Source organism: Canis lupus, chromosome 34 (genome assembly GCF_011100685.1).
Source record: "Canis lupus familiaris isolate Mischka breed German Shepherd chromosome 34, alternate assembly UU_Cfam_GSD_1.0, whole genome shotgun sequence".
Classification (NCBI taxonomy): domain Eukaryota; kingdom Metazoa; phylum Chordata; class Mammalia; order Carnivora; family Canidae; genus Canis; species Canis lupus.
Genome location: NC_049255.1, coordinates 8,735,440 through 8,755,960, shown reverse-complemented (window position 1 = coordinate 8,755,960; position 20,521 = coordinate 8,735,440). Strand labels below are relative to the sequence as shown.

The window sequence follows — 20,521 nt, the reverse complement described above, 5'->3', positions numbered from 1 at the left end:
GGGGCTGAAACAGACTGTGAATCCAGGTTGCACCTTATGAGCAGGTTTTTTCACCCCTGTCACATTACAAATTTATATGGATATCACAACAATTTGTTGTAAAATGTGAATGTAACATCCTGGATGAAGCCATGCAGGACCAGAAGGCATGTGTGAGTTACATAACCAGTTAACCAAGAACCAGTGGCCACCTACTTCCATGGTTTTGGGAGCGCCCTTACCCCAGTACTTCTATAACTCTACAGTGGTCCCATATGACCAGCTGAGGGTAGGATGGCTTAGGATATGGATGCAGGCTGACAATGCATGGCAGCCACTACCCTGACATTTTGGGATGTCCAAAATAGATAGTAGAGAAAAAAAATCTTTGCAATGGGCAGAAATGACTTTGTGTGGAAGGGAAGTAAAGTGACATGAGAATGTATACTTATTTCTGAATAGTTGCCAGTAGCCTGGCTGTTGGTTGGGGACATGGAAAAAAAAGAATTGAAATATAACATGCAAAGTGTTCTGATTAAGTCAAATGGATGAATGCATATACAAGAGCGAGCACAATATGTGAAGATATTTGTATCACTTGCTCATGCCCAGTGGAAGGTATCTATCATGGAAGAGACGTTGAATACCCCAGTAGACATAATAACTCAGAGTCAACATGAACAGCCATCATCATTAGCCAACATAGACTTTGCAAAATAGGCATGTGAATAGACTTCATGATTGTAGAGATGAAGGTTACGTGGACCAAGGTTGGCCCAACCTTGAGTTTCTTGCCTGAAGGTTACATGGACCTGGCACTTTCCAAAACTGATTTAGCTACTATCCAACATGCAAGGCACAAAGACCAGCACTGATCCCCTACTATGGCACTATTCCTTGAGGACAGCAACCAGCCAGGATATGGTCTGGTAAAGAGACTACACTGGACCTCTTCCATTCTGCAATGGCCAGAGGTTTGTCTTCATAGAGATGACTACCTATTATGGGGGAATGTTTGTCTTTCCAACCAGTAGATTCTCAGTTAACCCCATTCTCCAGGGTATTATGGATTGTCTGATCCCACACAGCACAGAATCTGATCAAGAAACCCACTTCACAACACGGAGGTATGGAAAGGGCCATGGACCAGAGAATCCAGGGGTTGTTTCATGCATTGCACTTCCCAGGAGCATCCAGCTTCAGGGAATTCTGGAATGGCTCGGTTTCTTAGCTCATACTGTTGTTACATACTACTCTGTAGAAGGTCACTTGCTGGCTAAGGGGTGATCACTATCACAAGGATTAGGGTTATACTTCTTTGTTCTTCAATATTGAGAAAAATTATTCAATTATTTTCTCTTCTTAGTTTATTGGAAAATAAAATGTAGTATGGTAGAGGCAGGGTCACAAAGTCAAAAGTGTCTTCTGGAAAATGGGTTCTCAAATTGACCATGTATGCAGATCATCATAAGGGCTGGTTTGGGCCCAACCTTGAGTTTCTTATCTAGTAGGTCTGGGGTAGGGCTCTAGAATTTGCATTTGTAACACATGCCCAGGTGGCACTGGAGCAGCTGATACTGTTTGGAGAGCATGCTTTGAGAACCACTGGTCTAAGTGCTATTGTAGAGCCTGGTTCACCCTAATGCATGGGAGTAGACCCTCTCGTGTCACTTGTGTCTGTGTCATGTAACTCCACTCTACCCCTGCCGCCCCAGGCAATGTTGAGCTACTCAGGGTGCACAGCTGGCACATGCTCTCTGATCAGTTGGTCTCCTAAGAATGTGAAGTTAAAAAGGGAGAGAGGCAGGACTGAGAATTGTCTAAAGAGCCACAGTGATACCTTAGTGCTCTAACAGGCTGCCAAACTTCAGCAGCAGAGATACCAGATCTACCCTAGTTCCACTACAAGTCTAGGTGCTTTCATTGAATATAACTGGTCACAAGTAAAATCTATTTTATTGTAGAAAAGAGATGTTTCAGGCTTCATCAGTAGGAATGGCATTGAGACTATTTAGCAGAGATGTTGGGAAGAAGACAAAGAGGCCGTGATCACATTCTCACAACCAAAAGGAAGGCAGAATAAAGAACACAGTTGACGCTAACATGTATAAAGGAGAGAAAAGCCTGAGCCTGCACCAAGCAGACATTGCTCCCGATTGCTCTACGCAGAGATTTTGTTTTGTGTATTGGTTAGGGACACCAATAGCCCCAGTTTGCCCAGAACTGAGGGGTTTCTTTGGACATGGAGCTCTCAGTGGTAAAACCAGGACAGGAAAATAAATTGAGAGAGTTGTTCATCATGCTCATGGAATTGATATTAAGGTGATGCCACTGGGGACACCTGGCTGGCTCAGTCAGTACAGCATGTGACTTTTCATCTTGGGGTTGTGAGTTTAGTACGCACATTGGGTATAGGGTATACTTAAAAAAAAGAGAGAGAGAGAAATTTAAAAAGATAATGCCATCAAGTTGAGAAAAGCTACATGCTGGCTTCTACTTGCTAATAATGTACTAGGTAATTTGGCCCCAACTTCCTGCTGAAGACAAATCAAAAGCTAGACAACATAACAAAGATAAAAACCTTTTTAAAAGGATCAAGTGTTTAATAAAGTAGTAAGATATCATTGGACCATACATGATTGTTCAAAGTAACAGTGGAAATGTACTGGGTAACAGTAGCATATGAATGAGTGTAATACATGACAACAATGTTATTTTCTTATAACACTGAGGAGGAATTTTGAATATTCGTATGTAAGTTACCTGTGAACCAAAGTGTTATTTGAAAGTACACTTAGATATAAATGTATAATGAAAAATCTGAAGCAACTACTAAAATTTTAATGATTAAACAATATGCATCTAAATAACATATGGGTAAAAAGTCTCAAGAGGAATATAAAAATATTTTATCTAAATGAAAAAGGAAAGGCAACTTACCAAAATGTGTGCAATGCAGTGAAAGCAGTATTTAGAGGACAATTTATAGCATTACATGATTATTTTAGGGGAAAATGCACAAAATAAGTAAGAATATCTTCCATCTTAGTAAACCAAAGGAAGAAGAACAATTTAAGTCTAAAGCAAGTAGAAGAAAGAAATATTAAAAATTAAAGTAGAGATAAATGAAATTATAAATAGGAAAACAATAGGGTAAGTCAATTAAACCAAAACTGATTTTGAAAAGATGGATAAAATTGATGGCATTCTTCCCAGGATAACAAAGAAAACAACTGATGAATATTTTATTAATATCAACATTAAAGAGGGATCATCACTAGTGATTTGATGGATGATGAAAGAATAATAAATTAATATTAGAAAAAAATCTGTACCTATAAATTTGATAATATAGATGTGCCCATTAATTAAATTACATAAATCATAAAAATTACATAAAATCATAAAATTCACACAGGATAAATAATATAAATAGGCCTTCTCTATTAAAAAAAATTAAAAAAGAAAGAAAAGAAAGCACCAGGCTTTGAGTGTTTCAGTTGTGAATCCATTAAATTTAAAGTAGGAATCATATGAATTCTTCAAAATGCCATCCAAAAATAGGAACAAAGGAGAAAATTCACAACTCATTATATGAAGGCACCATTGCTCTAATACCAAAACAATATAAAGAAGTACAAAAAGAAAACTACAGACCAATATTTCTAATAGATACAAATCTTAGCAAATTAAGTCCACCAACCTATAGAAATAACTATACAGGATGACAAAGAAGAATTTATTTCAAGTATATAAGACTGGTTCAACATTTCAAAATCAATCATTGTAATGAACCAACAAGGTAAGAAAGTAAAATTATATGATTACATTAATTTATATGGAAAAAGCAATGGACAAAATCCAATACCCACTCATGATAAAAACACTCAGGAAAAGAGAAATCAAGGGAAATTTCCTCAATATGGTAAAGAACATTCAAAAAACAAACAAAAAGAATATAGGTTACATCACACTTAATGGAAAGCAACTAGATGCTTTTCTCTTAAGATCAGGAACAAGGCAAAATTGTCTCCTCCAACTATTCTTACTTAACAGTGTACTAGAACTCTTAACTAATATAATTAAGAAGAGGAAATAAAAGATATACAGATTGGGAAGGAATAAAACTTTTTGTCTTCATGTGTTTATGTAAAGAATTCCAGAAAGTCAACATCTGCAACAACAATTAAACTCCTGTTACTAATAAGCAACTATCACAAGAGCTGCAGGATACCAGGTTGATATACAAACTCAATTGTTTTCCTATCTACCAAAAATAAACAATTGAAAGTTGAAATCAAAATTAATTATTCATTTATGTTATTACCACAAAAATATAAAACTTATAAATACATCTAATAAAATGTCTACATAATTTATATTCAGAAAAACACAACATTCTGATTAATGAAACCAAAGAAAACCAATGATCTAAATTGCACAGTAAAGATAATTATCAACAAAATAAAAAGTCAACCAACTGAGTGGGAAAAGATATTTACAAATGGCATATCCAATAAGGGGTTAATATCCAAGCTATATAAAGAACTTATATGACTCAACACTGAAATTTTTTTTTAATTAAAAATGGGCAGGGGATCTGGACAGACATTTTTCTAAAGAAGATACTCAGATGGAAAACATGATAAGGTGCTTAATATCACTAATCATCGGGGAAATGAAAATTAAAACCATGAGATATCACTTTACACTTGTCAGAATGACTAAAACCAAAAACAAAGAATAACAAGTGTTGACGAGGATGTGGAGAAAAGGGAACCCCAGTGAATTGTTGGTGGGAATTCAAATTGGTCTAGCTACCATGGAAAACACTATGGAGTTTTCACTAAAATTAAAAATAGAATTATCATATGATCCAGTGTTTCCACTACTTGGTATTTATCCAAAGTATAAAAAAATGCTAATTTTAAAAGATATATGCAACCCTATGTTTATTGCAGCATCGTTTAAAGTAGCCAAAATATGGAAACAAATCAAATGTCCATCAGTAAGTGATCAGATAAAGAAGATGCTGAACATATATTTGATGGACTATTACTCAGCCATAACAAAGAATGAAATCTTGCCATTCACAACAACATGGATGGATGTAGAGGGGGTAATGTTAAGTGAAATAACTCAGTCAGAGAAAGATAAATACTATATGATTTCACTCATGTGTGGAAATTAAGAAACAAAACAAAGCAAACAGACAAACAGAAAACTGGACTCTTGACTACAGAGAATAAACTGGTGGTTACCAAAGGGGAGATGGAGGGGGGATGGGTAAAATAGGGTATGTGAAGTAAAAGTACACTTATCTTGATGAGCACTGAGAAATATATAGAATGTTGAATCATTATTTTGTACCCCTGAAACTAATGTAATACTGTATGTTAATTATACTTGGGATGAAACACAAAATAAGTCAATGATGAAATATTCTATATTCATAGATAGGGAGACTAGACATTGTTTCATTGTCAATTCTTCCCAACTTGATAGATGGATCACAATTCCAAATAAAATAAAACCATGGCTGTCCAGTTCATGGTATTTTATGCTAAACAATTCTAAAGTTTATATCAAAAAGCAAAACACCCAGAAGAGCCAGTACAGTAATGAAGAAGAATAGAGTTGAGGGATTGACACTATACGGCTTCCAGACTTACCAAAAAAGCTATAGTAACCAAGGCAGTTTGGTATTGGTAAAAGCTGAGATATAGATCAATGAATCCCAGAAACAGACTTTTTTAAAAAGATTTTATTTATTTACTCATGAGAGACACAGAGAGAAAGAGAGAGGCAGAAACACAGGCAGAGGGAGAAGCAGGCTCCATGCAGGGAGCCTGACGTGGGACTCCATCCCAGGTCTCCAGGATCACGCCGGGCTGAAGGCGGCACTAAACCGCTGAGCCACCCAGGCTGCCCCCAGAAATAGACTTATACCAATGTCTGATTTTCAAAAAGTAATGAAGGCAACTCAATTAAAAAAACAATAGTCTTTCCAAAAAATGATGCCAGAAATATTGGACATCTCTATGGAAAAAAGAAGAAAAGAAAAGAAAAGAAAAGAAAAGAAAAGAAAAGAAAAGAAAAGAAAAGAAAAGAAAAGAAAAGAAAAGGAAAGAAAAGAAAAGAAAAGAAAAAAGAGGAGGAGAGGAGAGGAGAAGAGAGGAGAGAAAAAGAAGAAAAGAGGGAGAACACAGAACTCACACTTTTCAAAAAACTTAACTCAAGATGTATCATAGACTTAAATGTAAAATGAAAAACTGTAAAACTTCCAGAAGCAAACATAGGAGAAAACCCAGGTGGCCTTCAGTTTGGTGCTTAAGTGTTTAAATACAGGATCAAAAGCATGAATCTGTGAAAAGAAAAATGGAAAAGTTGTTATTTTTACAAAAAATAAGTTTTGTACTATGAAACGTAACTGCTAAGAGGTTGACAAAAATAATACATAGACTGAGAAGAGATATTTTGCAAAATTCATATTTGACAAAGAATTCTATCTAAAATATACAAAGAAGTCTTATACTCAACAATAAGAAGACACACAATCCAGGAGCACCTGCGGGGCTCAAGGGCTCGATCATCTGACTCTTGATTTCGGCTCAGGTCATGATCTCAGGATCATGGGATCGAGCCCTTCATTGGGCTCTGTGCTCAGTGGGAAGTCTGTTCTCTCTCATCCTCTCCTTCTGTCCCTCCCCTCACCTCATGTGCATGCGCTCAAATAGATAAATAAATATTTTTTAAAAAATGACACACAGCCCAATTACAAATGTGCAAATGATCTGAAGAGATACCTTGGCAATGAAGATTCACATATGGCAGACAATCATATGAAAAGACATAGGTCATTAAGGAAGTGAAAACTGAAACAATGATGAACTGCCATTGCACACACACTAAAATGGCTAAAATCAAACAAAACAAAACTGACAATACCAATTGCCAGCAAGGATGCAGAGTAAGAGGCACTCTCACCATTTATAAAATAGTACACAATGGTATAGCCACCTTGGAAACAGTTTCACAGATTTTTCTAAAGCTAGATGTCACCCTACCACATATTTCAAAAATTGTGAGCCTATAGGTATTTACCCAATGGAGCTATAAATTCACATACGCACAACACCTGCAAAGAAAGTTTTGTAGCAACTTTATTCATAATCTTCAAAACCTGGAAGCAGCCAAGGAATCCTACAATCAGGGAATGGAGAAACAGGGTGGGATGCACCCATGCAATGTGATATTATTCAACAATAAGATTAAATGAGCCATCAAGGCGTGAAGAAACATGTGGGCACTTAAAGTTCCTATTGCTAAGTGGAAGAAGCCAGACTGTGTGATTCCAACCATATGACATTCTGGAAAGGGCAAAACTATAACTGATTTTTTTTTTAGATTTTATTTATTTATTTTAGAGAGAAAGAGATAGAGCATGAACTGGGGGAGGAGCAGAGGTAGAGAAACAAGCAGACTCTGTGCTGAGCATGGAGGCCAAAGTGGGGTTTCACTCGGGGCTTAATTCCACGACCCTGAGATCATGACCTGAGCTGAAATCAAGAGCTGGACACTTAACCAACTGGACCACCCAGGTGCCCCTATAATTGATCTTTAAGAAGATCACCAGTTGCTTTGGGTCGTGGGTAGGATGAATAGGTGAAGCAGAGAGGATTTTTAGAGCAGTGAAACTCTTCTGAATGCTACTCAAATGATGAGTCCATTCCCACTGGTCCTTTCAGATTTCTTTTCCTATAAATGTCAGGTTCACAGCCATTATAAGGGTTTGCATCCGGTCTTCTAAATATTGCATTATAGGAAAGCTACCTTATGGGGCACCTGGGTGGCTCAGCGGTTGAGCGTCTGCCTTCAGCTCAGGTCCTGGGATCCTCAGGTCCTGGGGTCAAGTCCCGCATTGGGCTCCTCCAAGGGAGCCTGCTTCTCCCTCAGCCTACGTCTCTGCCTCTTTCTCTCCCTGTGTCTTTCATGAATAAACTAAAATCTTGGGAAAAAAAGGGAAGCTACCTATTATGGAAGCTTATTTTTGTTTGTCATATGCATGGGGATGGTCTTTCCATAGCCTGTAGCCACTCTGTGACTTTTCAGTATAATCAGTTTAGAGAATGTTTGTTATACAGAAATTTTCAACTTATTTTAATATAGTGAAAACCTATTTTTCCCCTCTTTCCTTTCTTGATGCCTTATAGAAAAACCCTGCCACATGTGGAGGACACATTGTATCTCCCTATTCAACTTGAAGTTTGGTTTTGCTCTTTTAGGTCTTTAATATAACTATAATTCAATTAATTTTAATTTTCCATTTGGATAGCCAATTATCCCACTGATTTGCAGGGTCCTATCTGCCATATGTTCATTTCATATATGAATATATAAATGTGTGTTTGTGTTTCTGTTCCTGCACCTTCTATTCTGTCCAAGCAGCTCATTTGTTCATTTCAATTCCTACATGGCATTAAATAGCACAGCACTACAATTATTCTTGCTGTTTGATGAGGCGAGATACTCCCTTTATGATTCCTCAGAGTTATCTTAGCCACTGTTCGACTATTACTAAATTTTAGGATGCAATCATCCAGTTTTGCAGCAAAATATGAAGTAGTTGATGTGAATTTCATTACACATGTTGAATAGATTGGAGAAAAAATGATATACTGGTCCCATCCACTAATTTAAGATGTCTATTTATGTGTCTTCCTTTATGTCTTTCAATAAATTTTCAGTCTTTAAAATGAAGCTTTTATGTGTATTTAAGTTACATTTATTCATATGTATATTTGTTGCTATTTTGAGTGAGATTTTTTAAATCACATTTTACAACTGGTTGCTGCTTATATTTAAGAGTATAGTTGATTTTTTGTATATTAATAGTTTATCCAACAATTTTCTGAGCTCTCCAGTTATTTCTTACAGTTACCTTCAGATTTTGCTGCATTTGCCATGAAGACAATCATATCACCTGAGAACAAGGACTGGTTTATATCTCACCTTCAATTGTTTTGCTTCATATTTAAAATTAGAGGATCTATTAATATAATAATCTATTAATATAATGTAATATTAATATTCATTTTAAGAGAAAGCTGCTCAACATCTGCAAAACAAAATAAAACAAAACCCTGCCATCCACCCCTGAGGCTCCCTGGATAGCATATCTTGACAGTCACTTTGAACACTTGGCAGCTGGGCCCGAGGACTTCAGACACAGGGGTCATGTCTGCAAACAAATTTACTATTTGTACAAAAATGCGGACAATGAATTTAAGTCCTGCCATGCCATTTTGCCCAAAGGCACAGCTAGCAAGTTGCAGAAACACACTGATGTTTGAATATGAATACAGGCGAGTTCCATCCCACAGAATTGGGAAGAAGTCCACTGGACCAGAGTCTGCAGCCACAGCCCTGGTACCCCAACAATACCCAGAGGGCCACTGACAGGCCCACACTGGCCAAGGCTGTCTTTCCCTCACCAGTTTTCAGTGAAGAGCCTTACTTTTTATCCCCCGTTGTAAATGTCAAAAGAATGCATAGTGCCCATTTGAAAATGTTGGCCATGACTTTGCTCCTGGAGCAAAAAGCTTACATCATGACCTGCACGGAGATCCAGCTGTGCGAGGCTTGGCTTCCCAGCCCCACGCTGGCTCTGTCCCTGGGCCGGGGGCACAGACAGTGCCCAGAATAGACCATGAGCCTATTCTGAGGCTTTGCCCAATGCTGCTCTGACTGTGCTGGCCTGATTAAGTGTTTTGAAAAGACTGACATAGATTTATATTTTATCTGAGATCTTCTTGGTTTCATTAAAAATATCTAGTTTCTGTTAAATTATTTGATATCTACAGAAAAAAAATTATTTGCATAAAGGAGTAGGAGCAACCCCCAGCCTAGGAAAAGATAGAAGAGCAAGTTGCTGGTTTTCCCCTCATGTCAATCTTCTCCTATCCCTGACAATGGACATCCCAATCTCTAGCTGGGCACATGATCACACAGAACAAAAATCCCATTTCTCCTCTCTTCTCATAGCCAGGAGTGGCCATTTGCCTGAGTTCTGGATCACGGCATAACCAAAAGCTGTGCTGCTGGCACAGCCTTCCTCCCCCTTCAGGTGCAATGGCCAGAGCTCGAGCAGCCTTCTGGAAGCACACAGGTTTTGGCACCAGTGGTGGAGCAGAGGTAGAATGCCCCTTGCTTACCAAAGACCATGGATCCCAGGGATGTCTACCTCCAAACTCCTTTGTCATGTAGAAGAATGAAACATCTTATCAAAATCACTAGCATTTTGTGTTTTCTGTCGGTCAGAGCCACACTTAGTTCTAACCACTACAGGTGTCGGCTGACGTGGGCACCACCATTTGCAATTGCAAAACATCAAGGACTTTCCCTTTAAAGATGGGGTAAGTGTGGGAAGAGAGTGTGTATCTCTTCTCTGAAACTGAATGCAGCTGTGGAAAGGTGTGAGGCCAATCACATATTGTCTCCTGTGGGTGCAGAGGAGTTTTCTGGATAGATGATTTCTTCGTCTACCTGTCTCAAATTTAACATGTTCCAAACTTCCAAAACTGCTCATGCTTCTTTTAAAATCTTTCTTTTGGGCAGCCCTGGTGGCTTAGCAGTTTAGTGCCACCTTCAGCCCAGGGCATGATCCTGGAGACCGGAGATCGAGTCCCACGTCAGGCTCCCTGCATGGAGCCTGCTTGTGTCTCTGCCTCTCTCTCTCCCTCTCCATGAATAAATAAATACAATCTTTAAAAAAAAATAAAAATAAAATAAAATATTTTTTTGATGAATAGAGTCAAATTCCCCAGGGCTATTTGGGTACTTTGCTTCCTGGTCCGACTGCCCTGACCTCATCTCCTTCAGTCTCTGTGCATTGGGATGTCTACCATGGGATAGCTTAACCAAGACGGCCTCTTCGCCTTCACACCTCACTCTAAACTCATCATAGATTTTTACCCCCTTCAGGAAAAATTATGATCCCAGTTCCACGAGATGATAGACCATCCTCACCCATGATATTTCCCCTCATGAACTATACAGCAATATCGAGCTGGAAGACACATTTTCTTATGCTTCCATGGCTTTGCACAAACTGCTCTAACTGCACGAAATAATCAATCCCAGTTTGCCTCTTTCTAAGGCTCTGGACTTAGTAAAGTTTTAACATGGGTCATCCCACACTTGAGTCAAGCTGCAATTCTTCTGCAGTCAGTAAGCCTTCTGCACCTTCTAGAAAGTACTGAGCACCCGAAGCAACCCTTTCTCTTCCAAGCTTCTGCATCTACACAGAATGCTGTTGTTTCCTCTGTGGTGATAAAAAAAAAAAAAAAAAAAGTAATAACAGAATTCTTCAGCCTCTGCGTCTCCAGGATGTGCAAATTCTAATAATCCTTCTGAAGATCCAGAGTCTGAGGACTACGTGGGATGGTCATGGAGAAGGGTCACTTGGAGGATACATGACCTTTTGCTTCTCTCTTGTCCTGTCCTTCTTGTCTTATTATCTCGTGTCATTTGTTTGCTGCTTCTCCCGCAGATCTTTGCTGCCAAAAGTCACGTCTCTTGATGTCATCTTGACAAGAATGGTTCTTTTTCAAAGAATTCTTTGAAAAAGAACCATCACAGTGAATACCATGTTTCGCATCTCACTGTGTGTATCTGGCTCCTCCAAGGGAGTAAAAGTCCTCAAGGAAGTTCAGTGTGTTTTATGTCTTCCACAGAGTGTGATGCCTGGTATGGGCACATAGAAGGTGATCAATCAACATTTATTGGCTGAATACATAAATAACTCTTTTTAGTGGAATTAATTCTGAATTCTTTTCTGATGTAATGGAACACTTGGTTTTGTTTTTATTCTTTCATCATTGTCTCATGAATCTTGTGAACCCAACAGAAACGTACATACTTGAAAATATTTCTTACTAAATAATCAATAAATGCTCACGTTCTTTTTGACTAAATTGCAATCAACACAGTTCTTCATATACTTAGTATGCATTTTGTGTAAGCTAAGGTCCCATAGAATGGACTCTCATTATGACTGCGCTGAAACTAAAATTGCTTTATAATGAGAGGAGGGCATGAGAAAAAGCAAAAGGAAAGTAGAGAGAAGGAACAGAAGGAAGATGAGAGGAGAATTCTTGCTGCTGCTAATTTTAATTTCAGTTTTCTACTTGAAGAATGTCCTTTACCTGGATATGTGTTTTTTTTTTCTTTTAGGATAAATTGGGTACCTACCATGAGCAATGCAATATGCTAGGTGTTAATCCCTCAAAAAGATTGGGTTGGTGGATAATCTTTCTTCTCACAATTTCAAGTTATTTTATAGGACAGATGTGATAAACACTCGATTTTCCAGTTTAGTCCTCAATCTTAAATTTATTGACACATTCTTAAGTGTCTTCAGGTCAGCTCTGGTTTCCCTTTCTCCCCATCTTTATTAAAGCATAACTTCCAAACACCCACATAAGCTACAGACAGACACAGAGATGAAGGCCAGGATGGTGGTCTACTTAGAAAAATAGATTGAAAATGGTTTTGTGTGTCCTGAGAGGATGGGGATGATGAAGCAAACCTCTGATTGGAAGATTGTAGGACTAGAGAAAGAAAAGACATTTGCTCAGGAATATAGAGATTTCTTTATTTGTTTTCTCTTATTTTCAAACCCATTGTGTATATTAAGGCTTGCCTTGGAGACCCTTAACCTGTCAGGATTATAAATGATTATTGAGTTTGCCTATCAAATATACAGTGCTGATTGGCTCGTCTGAATAACCACACAGATTTGGAGTTATGGTCGGAACCAGCTATAAACTGATAGCTCCCAAATTGCCATCCCTAGAGCCCTGACTCTCACATCTCATCTCAGCCTGCTCTGATCTCAGCAGCACACTCTGGAAGGGGAGACACCGTCCTCTCTGTGAGGAGGCCAGCGCAGGCAGCGATTTGAGCTCCCTCCCTGGCTTTCTCTAACAGCTCCTGTAATTTGATGCATCACATCGGGTTAACTCACGCTCAGGGCGTGGAGGACACCAAATGACACCTTTGCCTTTGTGTGGCACTGGGATGGGGTGTCAAAAATGCAGCTCTTACATCTTTTAGGATTCTGATTTGCTAATAAATTAAACAAGTTAAGAAAGTGGCTCATGCTGTTTACCAGCTTTCTACCATCTTCCCCTGTCTACCCAACACAGAAGCATATGTTCCATTTGAAAGCCTTACTTACCTTTAACATTTTTTGTGATTGAAAATGATGTACCAACATTGTACAGCATTGTGTACGCCTCAGCCCTGTATCTACGCGGACGCCCAAGTCTATAGCTGTATCTGAATCCATATCTGTATCCATATGTGTACCTATGTCTGGGTGTACATCTCTATCTGTAAGTGAATCTTTGCTTGTGTCTACATCTGTATCCCTATGTGCATCTCTATCTGCACGTACATCTGTGTCCAGATGTGCATCTATATCTGTGACCACATCTGTATCCTTATGTGCATCCGTGTCTGTGACCACATCTGTATCCCTATGTGCATCTCTATCTGCATCTACATCTGTATCCTTATGTGCATCCATATCTGTGTCTACATCTGTATCCCTGTGTGTACCTCTATCGGTATCTGCATCTGTATCCATATCTGCATTTATATTATCATCCATGCCCAAGCACTTTGCTGCACTAATTATGCCAAACTGGGGGACTCTCTCCTCAGTGCAAATATTCAGGAGATGTGATGGTAGCTCTGAAAGAAAATTGTCTGCTAGAATACGGCAAAGAGAAAAAGACGTAGGACACGTATTCGTATTATTACATTTAAAATTTTAGCCAAATTTTCATCATTCTCTATTTTTTTTCAAAGAGGAACCCGCCCTCCTGCCTTAATATGGTTTCTCATCAGCATCTGCTTCCACTTCTTTTACCTTTCTTACATTCCTCTTCAAATTCTCTTTATGTGCCCTTTTTTATTGGTTTGTTTAAATCCTGTGTATAAGTCCATTTAAATAAAAATAGGGCAGCCTGACTAGCATTTGCGTGGCGTGCAATTACAAGCAGGTGAGAGTTGAACAATTAATACTTCTTTTTTTCTCAGTGGTGGTATGAGCAGTGCCAATTTAATGCTGTTTAAGCTTATTATCTAATTGCATGCTTGTGCTAGCTTCAGAAACGGCATGACATGAAGGCAGACGTGGGCTCTGTTCCCTCCGCAGTAGAATATTCAATTATTTGTTCTGACTCATGTAATTCCCTGTATTCCAAGCTTGTTAATGTCATTACAGAGCTGAAATAAAGTGATTACTCTTAATGAGTATTTATCCAATAGGTAATGCACTTCCTGCACCCTCCAGCTGACAGTGGACGAGCCTGGGTCCCTCACCCCTTGGCTCCCCTGCTCTGGAGGTGCCATCCCCCATCTCTTGACTTTCCTGTCAGGGAGGCAACATCGCATTGCGGTGTTCTGTGAAATACTGTCAGATGATGGGGAAAAAATAAAAATCTTAAAAAAAAAGAGGAAAGGGAAGAATTGCAACGTCCCCCGGCAGAGTTCCAGCTAATGACCACTGCTTCCACTCGCTGGCAGTGATGACAGCTTGCGCTAAATGATAATGGCGTGCCTGCTGTTGAGTTCGCCCACTTATGTTATTTCTCTTGACATGGTTCTGGGGAAGGCCTAATTTTTTTGACATTTGACCATGCAAATTTGAGTCCTGATACATTATTCTGCATTTACAGCCTCCCAGTGTTGCTGTTTAAAGTGTGCTACAAGCTGCAGGAGCTCAGCTAATAAAGGCCACCGAATGAAAGAAAGTTAAATATGAATGCAAGAGGGGGTCTAATGAAGAGCTGGCTTGTACATCTCAAAGATGACCTTCTGGAGATGAACGAGTGGAAAATCCTTTTTAAAGCAAATGGTAAAGAATGTAACATCCATTTTTTTTTCTAGAATATTTTTAAAGGTTTTCAAATATATACCAATGAGAGAGGAAAAAGAGCCCATTATATATTACATGGATGTTTTTAGACTCAGCTTATCAGTTAGTGTACTCTTCACCAATTTCATGGTGGTGTTGCTTTCCAAACACTGAAATGTGTGATCCTGCAAGAAGCATCTTGATTGCTGGACCTACACTGTCTCTAAATTCACTGAATGCTTCCAGGCCATCAAACGCCATGCCTGTCGGGTCTCAGTCAGAGACCCTTCCCTATTACAGATTTCTGTGGGTTTTGGAGCAAACCAAACAATATACTACAATGTCCTAAACTCCAGGCCAAAATTGGGGTATGATTTAACAAAAGTGGAAGAAAAAAGAATTAGTAGATAATAATAGCAGCTATATGAAACAGACTTTAGAATTACTAAAAATAAAAAAGAACTACTAAAAATAAGCATGTAATCTTAATAATGATAAAATACCAGTATTCACAGGTTTTACTATGTCCATCAATATTTGTAGGTATTTTTAAATACCGTCCTACTCTATAATGTTTGCAAAAAAGGAAAGTCACTGCTTATTACTTGCCTATCTCTATTTTTATTTAGGAATCATTCACTTCACTAAATTGGTATTTCTTCACACATTTTGAAATGCTTTAGTGTACCTAGTGTCTCTTGTGGTTAAATATATTAAAAGATATCATTAATAAGCAGTAGTTGAGATTTGGTAAATGTTAAGAATATTCCAGAAAATTCTGTTTGTAATTATGGAATATATTTTTCTCCTTTTCTTCCTTCCTCTTGCCCTCCCCTTACCTTCTTTCTGTTCTCCTTTCTCTTTCCTTCCTCTTTCTCTCTTTTTTTCCCATTTCTGAGCACTCATGATATTTTTGAGCATCCACTCTATTTATCTATATCCAACAACAAATGATCCTGGGAAGTTTACAAAGATAAATAAAATACAGTTTCTGAACATGAGAATCTTGGAACAAGAAGCGACTAAGCAAATATAGTAAGATACCAAAAAAAAAAAAAAAAAAAAAAAAAAAAAAAAAAGCTTTGCATTAAAAGAAAAAAAAATGTTCTTATTACCAGGGAGTTAAACCAGCTCCCTGAGATCAAAGTTAAAAAAAAATGTAGCTGTCAATCTGATTTCTATGAAGGGGCTATTTTCCTGCAAGCTTTCAAACATGCGTGTGCTCCGACATCTGATTCTGCTCGAGTTGTTACCACTGGCTGGCCAACACACTGCTAATCCCTTACTGTCTCCCTGCCTTCGTCCTCTGGAAAGCACCAGAACAGAGACTGACCCTCAGTCGCCGTAGCAGCTGTGCGCTCTGCAGGCTCTTGGACCTGGGGGACAATCGGGTAGCAAGCTCCACATTCCACCACCAGGCCATCCCACACATCCTGTCAACAGCAGCTGCAGGCTCTCCAAGGCCCACGTTTGTTATGAGACACGGACTAAAAAGTGTGCTGAATGCAGACCTGACCCAGAGGAGGAAGTGGATACGCACTGCTGAGAAGCCTTCCTATCACTCTCGGAGTCATGGAGACATAGCCGAAGCCTTGAATTGTGGTCAGCGTATATTTTGTTCTTTCGCAAAACTCCTAAGACAGAATTTAGAATTGAGTTTGAAATATGCACTTTGCGTTTATGTTATTTGATTCATGTTTTCCAAAATTAATAAGTTAATGAATGACATTTTAATAATAAGAGTCGTTTTCCCTCCACTCCCCCAAAAAAGCTGTCAAAGGAGGTCAAAAATTAGTTTTCCATTCCAGGGAAAGGTACATGAAATGGCCTTTCTCCTACCACAGTTAGGATGAGGTCCTTTTGGAGAGCACTTATGGAGACAATACATCAAATTCTCCTTCCCGTCTTCCAGAGGCATCACACCTGGTTCTTATAAAGCTATCTAGGTTTGTATGGCATCAAGCCAGCCCTCACTGATGGTCTGAATGGTCTACAGGATTAAGCTAGAAAGCCAGCAGTGTTGTTAGCCAGAACAGCCCTCATGGCCTCCAGGGAATGCTGCAGACATCTCTGTAAGGTCTCCAGTAAGTCAGTGTGCTTGTCACTACCGCTGCATACAGGAAGGCCCCAGCCACAGTGGCTTACACTGCTTTCTTAGCTCACGGCTTCTGTGGATCTGAAGTCTGGGTAGAGATTAGCTGGCAGTCCTGTCTCAGGGTCTCAAGGAGCTGCAGTCCAGGTGTGGGCCTCACCTCAGATCTCATCAAAGACTCAACTGGGGAAGTAACCACATCCAAGCTCTCTCAAGTCATTGTAGGATGTGGTTTCCTGGCACCTGTAGGACCGAGGGCTTCGGGCTATTTACTATCTAGAGGTCACCCAGAGTCTTAGAGGCCAACCACAGTACCTTGCCAGGTCTCCCCCAGGCAGCTTTCTTCTTCCCAGACAGCAAGGGAGAGAGACAGGCTCAAGCCGGGTGGCCCCAAAATATTGGGTGATCTCGTCATGTAATTATGTATACGTAGTCATGCACGCCTCTGCACCTTTGCCATATTCTGTTACTTAAGACGTAATTCCCAGGCTCTGCCCAGACTCAAAGGAAGGGAATTACACAAAGGAAGGAATATGTACAGATCATGGGGTCCACCTTGGATTCAGTCCCACCTGTATTCACATATTCACTGAATCTCAGCATGAGGCTATTAGGTATCAGCAGACAACGTTCAAGGTGAGGAAGACATGCCAATGAACAGAACAGTCACAGGGCTTATATTAAAGGAGAGAAAAGACAATAAAGGAATAAACTATATCTCATTAATAACTGCTATGAAGCAAAGAAGAAGGAGAAGAAGAAGGAGGAAGAAATGAGGTAGGAGAGGAGGGAACACATAGCACAAGAGAAAACCCAGGGACAGGTACTTACGTTGGGCTGTTGGAGAAGGTGTCTGAGATGGTGACACGATCTATGTCTTACATGATTATAAGGGGAAACAATCTTGCAAAGACCTGTGCTAGAGCTTTCCAGTTGGAGTAATAGCAAACACAAAGGCCCTGTGGCAGGAGCAAGAAATATAGAATGCGTTGGGAGCCTTTTGAGCAAGAGTGATACGGACAGCCATGAAAGAGGCAGGCGGGTACCGGGAGGGTACCGAAGCCATGGTGAGGGGGTTGGACTTCATTCTAAGGGCAACAACAAGCCAGTGGGGGGATTGGCCTTGCCTGGGCACACAATGAAGTGTATATAAAGACACTTCATTAGTCTTTATATACACACATACATATATAGAGAGAGTTTCTTTAACTGATTGTTAAAGAAACTTAGCTCAATGTTCTGTAGAAAGAGCCACTGCTACAATTTGTTTCTGCTTCCTCCCAGGGTCAATTAATTTGTTCTTCATTCCCATATTTTCATGAAATGAAAATTAAATCTAAATGTTTAATGTTACATAATGGTTTTTACACGACAAAACATAGGTGATGTTGAATTGCTGATGTCGAATCACATCGGAAGACACATCCTACTCATGCTAGCCACTGCGTTAGGGTGGTGACAGCCTCATCCCTTCATTGTACACTCTTCCTATGGGGTGGGGGGAGGAAGCATCACACAGAAGCCCAGTGTCTTCATCTGCTTGGGCAGTCAGTCTGGGTGGCCTCCACAGCAGAAATTTACTCTCTCACAGTTCTAGAGACTGGACATCCAGGATCAAAGTTCTGGCTGATATTTCTTCTTCTGAGGACAAAAATCTTATCAGATCAGGGCCCATCCCTATGACCTCCCTCATTTGACCTCAGTGACTTCCTTAGAAGATTTAGTGCCAGGTCCAGCCACACTGGAGGTTAGGCTCTAACATGAATTTCGAAGGTGGGGGGTGGGTGGGAGTGGGGCAAAAATTCAGTCTATAGCATGAAGTTACCATCAACCATTCACCCAAACATTTTGTCAATGATTCATAATCATTGTCTCCAATCAGTACTTAAATCAGCACTTTTATATTACTTTTAAATTCTGTCATTCTTTCCATGTTTATTTGTTGGAGATTTTTAAAGAACACTTAACTTTTAAAAAGTCATTGGTGTTCATGAGAGACCACGGAGTTGGGCTGCAGGTAGAAATACTGTATAAAGCAGGAGGGAAGGATGCCGTCCTTCCCCACTGCTGCCAGGCCATCCGCCATCCTGGTGCTGTGGTGTCACAACCAGGTCAGCTGGGCCAGTGACTCATATCCCATCTGGTGACACCCTTGCCACCTCTGCCCTTCGATTTGGGGCCATCTGCCTTCAGGCTCAGAACTTGCTCTGGAGTGTCCAACATCGCAGGTACACTGGCAGATTGGTCTGGGAAGCTTCCATCGCCCTGTCCGCTGGAGAGGAAGGAAATCTGCTGGGTGTGGAATCACAGGTTGACAGTTTTCTGTTTCTTTTCCTGCAGGATTTTTAAGTCGTTCTGTTGTCTTCTGGATTCCATTACTGATCTTCACAAATCAGCCCTGGGTCTCATTGCTGTGTCGTTGAAGGACATGTATCACATTTCTTCTGCCTGCTTTCAAGCTGTCTCTTTAGCCAAGAGTTTTATGTTTCACTGGTACGGCCTCGGTGACACTTTCTTTCTATTCATTCAGCTTACTGTTTCCTGAGCTTCTAGACTCTGTGGGTTGACATCTGTAAGACAACTTAAAAATGTTTTAGGTGTCTTTGTTTTCTTTCTTTCTTTTTTTCTTAATTTGAGTAGACTTGACACACAGTGTTACATGGGTTTCAGGTGGACAGCCTAGTGATTTGACAACTTTTAGACATTAGGTATCTGTTTTCAAATGGTTCTTATTTTCCATTCTCTTTCTTCTCTCATTCTGGGAACCTGACTACATGTTTGCCAGGCCAGTTGTTTATATGCCACATCTCTTTTCTATTCTCCACTTTTGAAATTCAGTTTTATCTCTGTAATTTGATTTGAGACTCTTCTATTGAACTCTCTCCAAGTATCTAATCTGTCTGTATATTTTTTGTATATTTTTTATTGGAGTTCGATTTGCCAACATATAGTACGACACCCAGCGCTCATCCCGTCCAGTGCCCCCCTCAGTGCCCGTCACCCAGTTACCCCATCCCCCCGCCCACTAATCTGTCTTTATTGAGTGCAGTGTACTTTCCATTCATCAATGAGTTATTAATTTAGTTCCTACAAGAATGTTTCTTAAATTTTTATACATTCTGATCATTGTTAAATTATATCTAATTATACACATATGTGTGTATGTAATTAGCTTCATTATTAAATTAAATATATGTTTTGATTTTTGATTATTGGATACATCAATTAAATTCTTCAAATATTTTATTTTCCTTAATTCATATTTGCATTTCTTGCAATTGTCTTTTTGCATGTGATAAGGATGGTGCATAAAGGACTATATAAATTATGTCTGTAATATATATTTTTAGTTGTATAACCATTTTTTCTCATTCAAAAATTTGGGCTTCGAAATGTGATTTAATTATTATTAATGCTGACACTATACTTTCTTCTGTTTGATATTTTTTAATCAATTTGTTCCAAGGTTTTTTTTGTTTTAATCTTCCTCTCTTCTTCTTTGTGGGGGTAAAGGGTCTGCTTAT

At 39.3% G+C, this 20,521-nt stretch overlaps 1 long non-coding RNA gene across 1 annotated transcript in view; it reads left to right on the top strand.

Moving 5' to 3' along the window:
• Positions 1-20,206, top strand: part of LOC111093909 — a 79,060-nt gene extending 58,854 nt beyond the window's left edge. Inside the window, exons 3-4 of the long non-coding RNA XR_005383689.1 lie at positions 14,727-14,905; positions 19,338-20,206. This is a non-coding gene — a long non-coding RNA (uncharacterized LOC111093909). The remainder of the gene's footprint in view (positions 1-14,726; positions 14,906-19,337) is intronic.
• Positions 20,207-20,521: the final 315 nt, after the last annotated feature.